This window comes from Syngnathus scovelli, chromosome 7 (genome assembly GCF_024217435.2).
Source record: "Syngnathus scovelli strain Florida chromosome 7, RoL_Ssco_1.2, whole genome shotgun sequence".
Classification (NCBI taxonomy): Eukaryota; Metazoa; Chordata; class Actinopteri; order Syngnathiformes; family Syngnathidae; genus Syngnathus; species Syngnathus scovelli.
Genome location: NC_090853.1, coordinates 15,548 through 24,560, shown reverse-complemented (window position 1 = coordinate 24,560; position 9,013 = coordinate 15,548). Strand labels below are relative to the sequence as shown.

General features: G+C 41.7%; 2 long non-coding RNA genes across 2 annotated transcripts; both read left to right on the top strand.

Moving 5' to 3' along the window:
* Positions 1-372: 372 nt before the first annotated feature.
* On the top strand, positions 373-2,617 carry LOC125972400 (uncharacterized). Its single transcript, XR_007482796.2, has 3 exons — positions 373-536; positions 1,767-2,358; positions 2,548-2,617. It is a non-coding gene; the product is annotated as an uncharacterized lncRNA (long non-coding RNA).
* On the top strand, positions 2,616-7,770 carry LOC125972402 (uncharacterized). Its single transcript, XR_011087093.1, has 4 exons — positions 2,616-3,769; positions 4,562-4,657; positions 5,704-5,799; positions 6,856-7,770. It is a non-coding gene; the product is annotated as an uncharacterized lncRNA (long non-coding RNA).
* The last annotated feature ends 1,243 nt before the right edge of the window (positions 7,771-9,013 follow it).

Sequence of the window (9,013 nt, the reverse complement as noted above, 5' to 3'; positions counted from 1 at the left end):
CTTTCCGGGACTGGGTAAGTAACTTTTGTGATGAAATAGTGTTGTTTCGTGTATTTCGTGACCAGCTCAGTGGCCTAGTAGTAGAGTGTCCGCCCTGAGACTGGAAGGTTGTGGGTTCAAACCCCGGCCGGGTCATACCAAAGACTATAAAAATGGGACCCATTGCCTCCCTGCTTGGCACTCAGCATTAAGGGTTGGAATTGGGGGGTTAGATCACCAAATGATTCCCGAGCGCGGCACCGCTGCTGCTCACTGCTCCCCTCTCCCCCAGGGGATGGATTAAAATCACATGGGGATGGGTTAAATGCAGAGGACAAATTTCACCACACCCAGATGTGTGTGTGACGATGATGATCATTGGGACTTTATTTTGAGCTCATATTTTCTCTTTTAAATGTGTCATGTGCCGCATACGGACCGCGTACGGACCGCGTACGGGCCGCGTAAGGGCTGCGCACCGACCGCGTACGGACCGTGTAAGGACCGCGTACGGACTGCGAACCGACCGCGTACGGACCACGTACGGATCATGCAAGGTCAGGCTTTTGCTGCACCGTATTTGCATTGTTTGTGGTGCTTTTATGTATCGTTTTACAGAAAATAAGACAAATTGCTTCAGAACGCGATGCCTTCGCCTCTCAACGCTCCTTCTGGAACAAACGAGTGTTGAGATCCGGGGTTCTGCTGTATCTGTGTTGGTGTGTGAGTGTATGTGTGAGGTTACCTTTGAGATAGCAATTTAACAGCTGAGTACACAAGTACACACACGCACACACACACAAGCACGGCTTACTACACACTAGGGAGCTGAGACAGCATCACAGAAAAAAGCCTGATCTAAAGAGACAACTAAGGATTGTTCACAACCATGTGTATGTGTGCATCTGTGTGCGTGTGCAAGTGTATGTAAAAGGCACACTTTGTCAATTTAACATTATCAGACGACTGATAGCTCTAATTCTCTCGCCACGCGCGCACGCACGCACGCACGCACGCACGCACGCGCGCACGCACGCGCGCACGCACGCACGCACTGTGTCTGTGACAGCAGAGGTGACTTTTGAGGAAATGCCGCGGAAGGAGAGGAACTAGGAAGATGAATAAAACACAGTTAAGGGGATGAAGACGACTTATCATCATGATGGGTGACAGATGATTGAGAGCTGTCAGTCATCATGATGAAAAAAGTTCAACAGAGCAGCTGACATGTTCACGTCCAACGTCATCAGCTCGACTTTCAGTGAGTATGCTCCAAATACTCGGCTTTGGGTTTGACGTGCTGGGGATACAAATGCTGTGCCGCGCACACACAGAATAGGCACCTGTGTGTGGGGCTCTATCAAAAAACAAGGAATTGATGTTATCTCCCAAACACACACACACACGCGCACACACACACGCACACACACGCACACACACACACACACACACGTGCATGAGGCGGCAGTGATGAAACCAAGATTGAGGACAGCCATGTAGGTGAGGAGGAGGAAGGTGAAGAGAAGGATGAAGGCTAGCAAATGCAAATGTGTTTGCACGGCACGGGGGTGTGCGACATGAGGAGACACGCCGTCAGTGTGTGCGTGCGTGCGTGCGCATGTGTTTGCGTGTTCCCATCTGGCGCGGCGCCGTTCTATTGAGGATTCCCACTATCTGGGTCTCCCGCAGTGAATGTTAAACAGCGATGAGGAGGAACAGGAAGTGCTCTTCCCCTTACGTAAGATCCCAGCGGACGTCCTCACGTTTCGTTTGGTTCATTCCGACAGGCGCCGGCCGACATTGTGGCGGAATCTGGGGCGGCTGAACTTCACTCTCTTGCAAATTTCCCCAAATTAGAGCCTCCTGATCTTCATCACTACTTCAAGCACCTCCTAGCCTCCGAGCTGCTTTTTCGACAGCAAACTGCAAATAAGGCTCTCTCTCGCACACATGATAAAAAGCACCAAAGTGAGTCAGTGTTGGATGTGATGAGGATGAAGATGAGGGGGCGGGCACTGCTGCTCAGATGACTCACTAAGGGAGACCATCATGACGAGGAGGAGGAAGATGATGAGGACAAACAAGATGAAGATGATGACCCCAACTGTCCGTGCGGCACTCGGTAGACCTCAGCTGACCTCTGGCGCTTCAATGTCATTGGCTGACGTGGACACTCCCCAACATTGGAACTCTGACCTTGCCGGCGGGCCTTCTGTGTTTGTTTTTTTGTTTTCATTTTGAAACGTGATAATTGATGCAAATGAGCTCGACAAAGAGCCATCAAAGGCAGTGGAAGAAGCCTGTTTGGATAAGATAAAAGCAGAAGACACCAGCCGTCGTCATTGGAAGGAGCTGCTTGGAACACAGGACCAACCCCAGGTAGGAGGGTTATAGTTTCCCAGTTGATGTACACCTGACAATTATTATTGTCAAAGGTTAGTGCCAAAGCTTCATAGAAAATACGTACAATTGCACGTAGCCTACGGTCTGCTCAGGTTCCCTTTGGGGTACCCCACGTTCAGCTCCACATCACATGGAATGAAATCTGCTTTCTTTTCTGATTTCTAGGTCTTGTGTCTGCACTCCGGTGGATCCCCCCTTTCAGCACAGCTGCTCGCTTTTTTGAGAGTCACTTTTGGTCTGGACCAAACATGCGGAATAAAGGATTTTTCTGGTCTGAATAAACCTTGAGATAAGATATCCTTGTCAGATAACATTGGAAATTAATATTCAGGTATATACGTACATACAGACAAGGGAGCAAAATCAAAAGCGGACGGATCTGCCAAAACAATATCTGATCTTTTGCGGTTCATCCTCAAAGTTATCAAGAGTTATTGAGCAGCCCCAAGTCAAGCAAAAGGTTTCTGCTGTGTGGGACCATGGGATGTACTAAAATGTAAATTTAATGTTTTTTACATAACCTTTGGCAACATCTGTACATTGAAGTGGTCAGACAAAGCAAAAGTGCTACCCTGCTGATGCCATCCAGGATGTTCAAAGATATCTGGCAGAGGGCAATATTGCCACGTCCCAGGATCCAATCAGATACTGGGACAATCAAAAGACCCATTACCCAAACGTCTTCCGGCTTGCGTTGCAATTTCTGTGCCCTGTGAGTGGGTGTTTTCAACGGCTGGAGAAATTGTGTCCAAAAAGCGCAACAGGCTCAATTTGAAGACGTTGGAAAAACTTAGTGTTTTGAATAAAAACTTGTAAAAAACAAATACCAGTGCACAAGCACCCTCCTTCACAACACGTTCACTTTGATTTTCATGTTATGATACATGTTCACATTATTTATTTTTACTCAAAACAATAAGTTGTGGCAGTGAAGTGCAGATGAGAAAAAAAAAAAGAAAGCTAAGAACGGCGTCGAACCTGCGTCATCATGCACGTGAGACGGACGTAAAACAGCGCTTTTGGTCCGGCCCAAACAAGCGGACTAAAACACTTTTGTAGTCTGAATAAACCCTGAGATAAGATTTCCTTAATAAGATGACAAAAATAGTATTTCGACGATTCTTCTGGTCAAAGGTTGTAAATGATTACGTTGATTAAAAAAGAAAAACTTTATTCAACTCTAATTTGAACTTTGCCGTTTTAGATAAGCGAGTATTACGTCGCAGTCATGTGCCGCGGAAATGACGTCAATAGGCGGGAAATTCAAATCTGTGGGCGGGGCTTTCAACAATGGTAGCGAACGAGACACAGTGGATAGTAACACGACGACTAACAAGAGAAATATTTTTATTTTCTGCTTGCAACTGGACCGTCTAGAGCGTACACGGTAAATACAACTCATTGTGTTTGAAGAGATTTACTTTTGTGTAGTTTGACTAAAGTTGTCGATGTAGCTAGCGTTCACTGTGCAATAGCAATATGTAGCTGAGTAGCTAACCGTAGCTGAAACGGTCGCGAGCGAGACAGCGGATACAAGCACGACGATTAACAACAGAAATATCTTTATTTTCTGCTTGCAACTGGACCATCTAGAGCGTACACGGTAAATACAACTCATTGTTTTTAAAAAGAAGTACTTTTGTAGCCCCGAAAAGCGAGTGAGTGTGCCGGGGGTGGGGTCGTCGAGCTCGGCGTCTGCTGCCAGCCACAGACGCCGAATTTCGAAAATTCTCCCTGGTCAACGGTTGTAAATTATTGCGTTGATTAAAACATAAAACTATATTTAACTCTACTTTTAACTTTGCCGTTTTAGATAAGCGGGTATTACGTCGAAGTCATGTGCCGTGGAAATGACGTCAGTAGGCAAAATCCCGCCAAGATTCAAATCCGTGGGGGCGAAATGGCCGTAAGCGAGACAGCGGATAGTAACACGACGATTATCAACAGAAATATCTTTATTTTCTGCTTGAAACTGGGCCGTCTAGAGCGTACACGGTAAATACAACTCATTGTGGTTAAAGAGATTTACTTTAGTGTAGTTTGACTAAAGTTGTCGATGTAGCTAGCGTTCACTGTGTAATAGCTATGTGTAACTAACCCGAGCTGAAACGTAGTCGCGTTGCCTTGTATCTTTGAATGTCTTGAGGGTAAATGTTAATGTTTAATTTCATTCCTTTAGGTTACATGGTGTTTGTTGGCTGTATGTTTTCCACTGTAAGAAGAATGAATATACACATCAGTTGGAGGCTCGCATCATTGACCAGGCGCTACAATGGTGAGTAGCCCTTTCTTCCTCCATTTATGTTAAACACCTCCTATTTTATGTCTAACAGTAATTGATTTAACACATCACCATAAGTAAATTGTGTGTGGGCACTCTCAATTTAACATGTGTGATTATACTGCCTAATCTGTCACTGAGTATATTGTTGCAAAGTAATATAAGAAATGATCCAAAGTTGTAATTCAGAATAGTTTTCAAAAGACGACCATTAGAATTATATACAAATCTGATTACCCTGAACATAACAAGTAATTTCTTAAATCACAAATTCTATTCAAAGATTTGGTCAGACTGCTCAAATGATGCCTAACAGTATTTCATGTAACACATAACCATAAGTAAATTGAGTGTGGGCACTCTCTAGTTAACATATGTGATTATACTGCCTAATCTCTTACCGAGTATGTTGTTGCAAAGTAATATAAGAAAAGATCCAAAGTAGTAATCCAGTGTTTAATATGTTCTATCAGGGCTGAAGTCAAAATTTGGCACCATCATGTGGTGAAATCTGGAGTTGCATCACGTCCAATTTTGCCTGGGAACAAACAGATTAAATAAATCTTAGTCTTAAATAAGCCACTCCTTCTCAAACAAGTAAACTCTGCCCATTTTGCGCAGTAGATGTTCTGTTAATACCTAGTATTTAAACAAAGTCATAATTTAAATTACTTTCAACATTCACTCATCCATTAAACCACCGTTATTCCACTCGCTCTTATTTTCAACTCCTATCAATGTAACTAAGCGTTTAATACGTCCTATCAGGTCTCAAGTCAAGATTTGGCACCGTACTTTTTTGAAATTTGCAATTGCAGCAAATCCAATTTTGCCAGGGAAGAAAAATAGTCTTACATGTTCCCATTAAATAAATTAAATAAGTCTTGCTTGTTTCCACTCCTTTTGAAAAAAGTAGTTTAAAACGAGGGCCCTTCCCTCAACCTTTAACCCTAACGAGCCCTAACCCCGCACGTCACATTGTGTTGTATCTGCGAATGTTGCTTGAGGCCAAATGTTAAAGTTTTCTTTCATTCCTTTAGGTTCCTCGGTGTTGGTCGGCTGTACGTTTTCCACCGTCAGAAGAATGAATATACAAATCAGTTGGAGGCTCGCATCATTGACCAGTCGCCACAATGGTGAGTACCCATTTCTTCCTCCATTTATGTTAAACACCTCCTATTTCATGTTTAACAGTAGTTGATTTAACACATAACCATAAGTAAATTGAGTGTGGGCACTCTGAAGTTAACATATGCGATTATACTGCCTAATCTGTCACCGTGTATATTGTTGCAAAGTAATATGAGAAAAGATCCAAAGTTGTAATTCAGAATAGTTTTCAAAAGACGGCCATTACAATTATATACAAATCTGATTACCCTGAACATAATAAGCTATTTGTTAAATCACAAATTCTTCAATTCAAAGATTTGGTACATTATCAGACTGCTCAAATGATGCCTAACAGTAATTAATGTTACACATAACCATAAGTAAATTGAGTGTGGGCACTCTTAAGTTAACATATGTGATTATACTGCCTAATCTCTTACCGAGTATGTTGTTGCAAAGTAATATAAGAAAAGATCCAAAGTAGTAATCCAGTGTTTAATATGTCCTATCAGGGCTCAAGTCAAAATTTGGCACCATCATGTGGTGAATTTTGGAATTGCATCACATCCAGTTTTGCCTGGGAACAAACAGATTAAATAAGTCGTAGTCTTAAATAAGCCACCCCTTCTCAAACAACTAAACTCTGCCCATTTTGCGCAGTAGATGTTCTGTTAATACCTAGTATTTAAACAAAGTCATAATTTAAATTACTTTCAACATTCATTCATCCATTCAACCACGGCTAGTCCACTCGCTCTTATTACCAACTCCTATCAATGTAACTAAGCGTTTAATACGTCCTATCAGATCTCAAGTCAAGATTTGGCACCGTACTTTTTTGAAATTTGCAATAGCAGCAAATCCAATTTTGCCAGGGAAGAAAAATAGTCTTACATGTTCCCATTAAATAAATTAACTAAGTCTTGCTTGTTCCCACTCCTTTTGAAAAAAGTAGTTTAAAACGAGGGCCCCTCCCTCAACCTTTAACCCGAACGAGCCCCAAGCCCGCACGTCACATTGTGTTGTATCTGCGAATGTTGCTTGAGGCCAAATGTTAAAGTTTTCTTTCATTCCTTTAGGTTCTACGGTGTTGGTCGGCTGTACGTTTTCCACTGTAAGAAGGATAAAAGTCCAACGGTTGGATGTTGGCGAAGACGTCTCCGGTGAGTCCTTCCTTCCTTTTTATTCATTGGAAGTCACAGACAACAATAGATAAAGTAACACAATGTTAGAGGTAACTACATTTGTCTTAAATTGGATAGATTACTTCTTCCCACACCATTTCAAACAAGTAAACTGGCCATTTTGTGTGTTTATACCTAGTACTTATACAGTCATAATTTAAATGAACAAATAAGATTCATTCACTCACCCACTCACTCATTCATTCAGAAGATCCAAAGTTGTGTGTGCTGTGTAATTGAGAATAGATCTCATGTTACTCCACTTGCTCATATGACCAACTTCTATCAAATTAGCTATTAATACGTCCCATCAGGTCTCAAGTCAATATTTGGAACCGTAATTTGTCGAAATTTGCAATTGCAGCAAATCCAATTTTGCCTGGGAACAAAAATATATTAAACTAAATAATTCTTCTTCCCATTTAAATAAATGAAATAAGTCTTTTCTTCCTAGTCCTTTTTAAACAAGTAAACTGGCCATTTTTTGCAGTCGTGTTTATGTTCATACTTAATATTTATCCAAAATCATAATTGAAATGACTTCATTCATTCATTTTTGAAATTTGGAATTCCACCATATCCATTTTTCCCATTAAATAAATAAGTTTTACTTTTTCCGTTTAAATAAATGAAATAAGTCTTACTTCCCACTCTTTTTCAAACAAGTAAACTGCCCATTTTGTGTAGTATATTTTCTGTTTATACCTGGTATTTATACAAAATCATAATTAAAATGATTTAACTAACAATTAAGTTAATGAACTTATTCAAAAGAGTCTTTAATATGTCCTATTAAGTATAATATTAAGATTTGTCACAACTAATATCCCCGCCCTGTCAATTCTATGGAGATCTAAAACTAAACCTCAGAACACATAACTAAAAACTATCAAAGACTCCCTAACAATTAAGTTAATGAACTTATTCAAAAGAGTCTTTAATATGTCCTATTAAGTATAATATTAAGATTTGTCACCATCCTTAGGTATAATTTGGATTTGCAGCAAATCAAATAGACAAACGCATTGGCCAAGTTATTTTAAAAGAGCATGTGGGGTGATGTGATGTCTTTTTTGGGATGATGTTTTGCATTTGTGATGTCATACTCTGTTTTTTGTGATGTCATATTTTTGGTTCGTTAGGCTAGGTGCTAGAGGCTAGGTGCTAGAGGCTAGGTGCTAGAGGCTAGGTGCTAGAGGCTAGGTGCTAGAGGCTAGGTGCTAGAGGCTAGGTGCTAGAGGCTAGGTGCTAGAGGCTAAGGTCTAGGTGCTAAGGTCTAGGTGCTAAGGTCTAGGTGCTAAGGTCTAGGTGCTAAGGTCTAGGTGCTAGAGGCTAGAGGTTAGGTGCTAGAAGCTAGGTGCTAGAGGCTAGAGGTTAGGTGCTAGAAGCTAGGTGCTAGTGGCTAATGTGGTTAGGTGCTAAGGTCTAATGTGGTTTGGTGCTAAGGTCTAATGTGGTTTGGTGCTAAGGTCTAATGTGGTTTGGTGCTAAGGTTTAATGTGGTTTGGTGCTAAGGTCTAATGTGGTTTGGTGCTAAGGTCTAATGTGGTTTGGTGCTAAGGTCTAACGTGGTTTGGTGCTAAGGTCTAACGTGGTTTGGTGCTAAGGTCTAATGTGGTTTGGTGCTAAGGTCTAATGTGGTTTGGTGCTAAGGTCTAATGTGGTTAGGTGCTAAGGTCTAATGTGGTTAGGTGCTAAGGTCTAATGTGGTTTGGTGCTAAGGTCTAATGTGGTTTGGTGCTAAGGTCTAATGTGGTTAGGTGCTAAGGTCTAATGTGGTTAGGTGCTAAGGTCTAATGTGGTTTGGTGCTAAGGTCTAATTGTGCTAGGTGCTCATGGTCTAATGGGCTAGGTGCTCATGGTCTAATGTGCTATGTGCTCATGGCCTAATGTGCTATGTGCTCATGGCCTAATGTGCTATGTGCTCATGGCCTAATGTGCTATGTGCTCATGGCCTAATGTGCTATGTGCTCATGGCCTAATGTGCTATGTGCTCATGGCCTAATGTGCTATGTGCTCATGGCCTAATGTGCTATGTGCTCATGGTCTAATG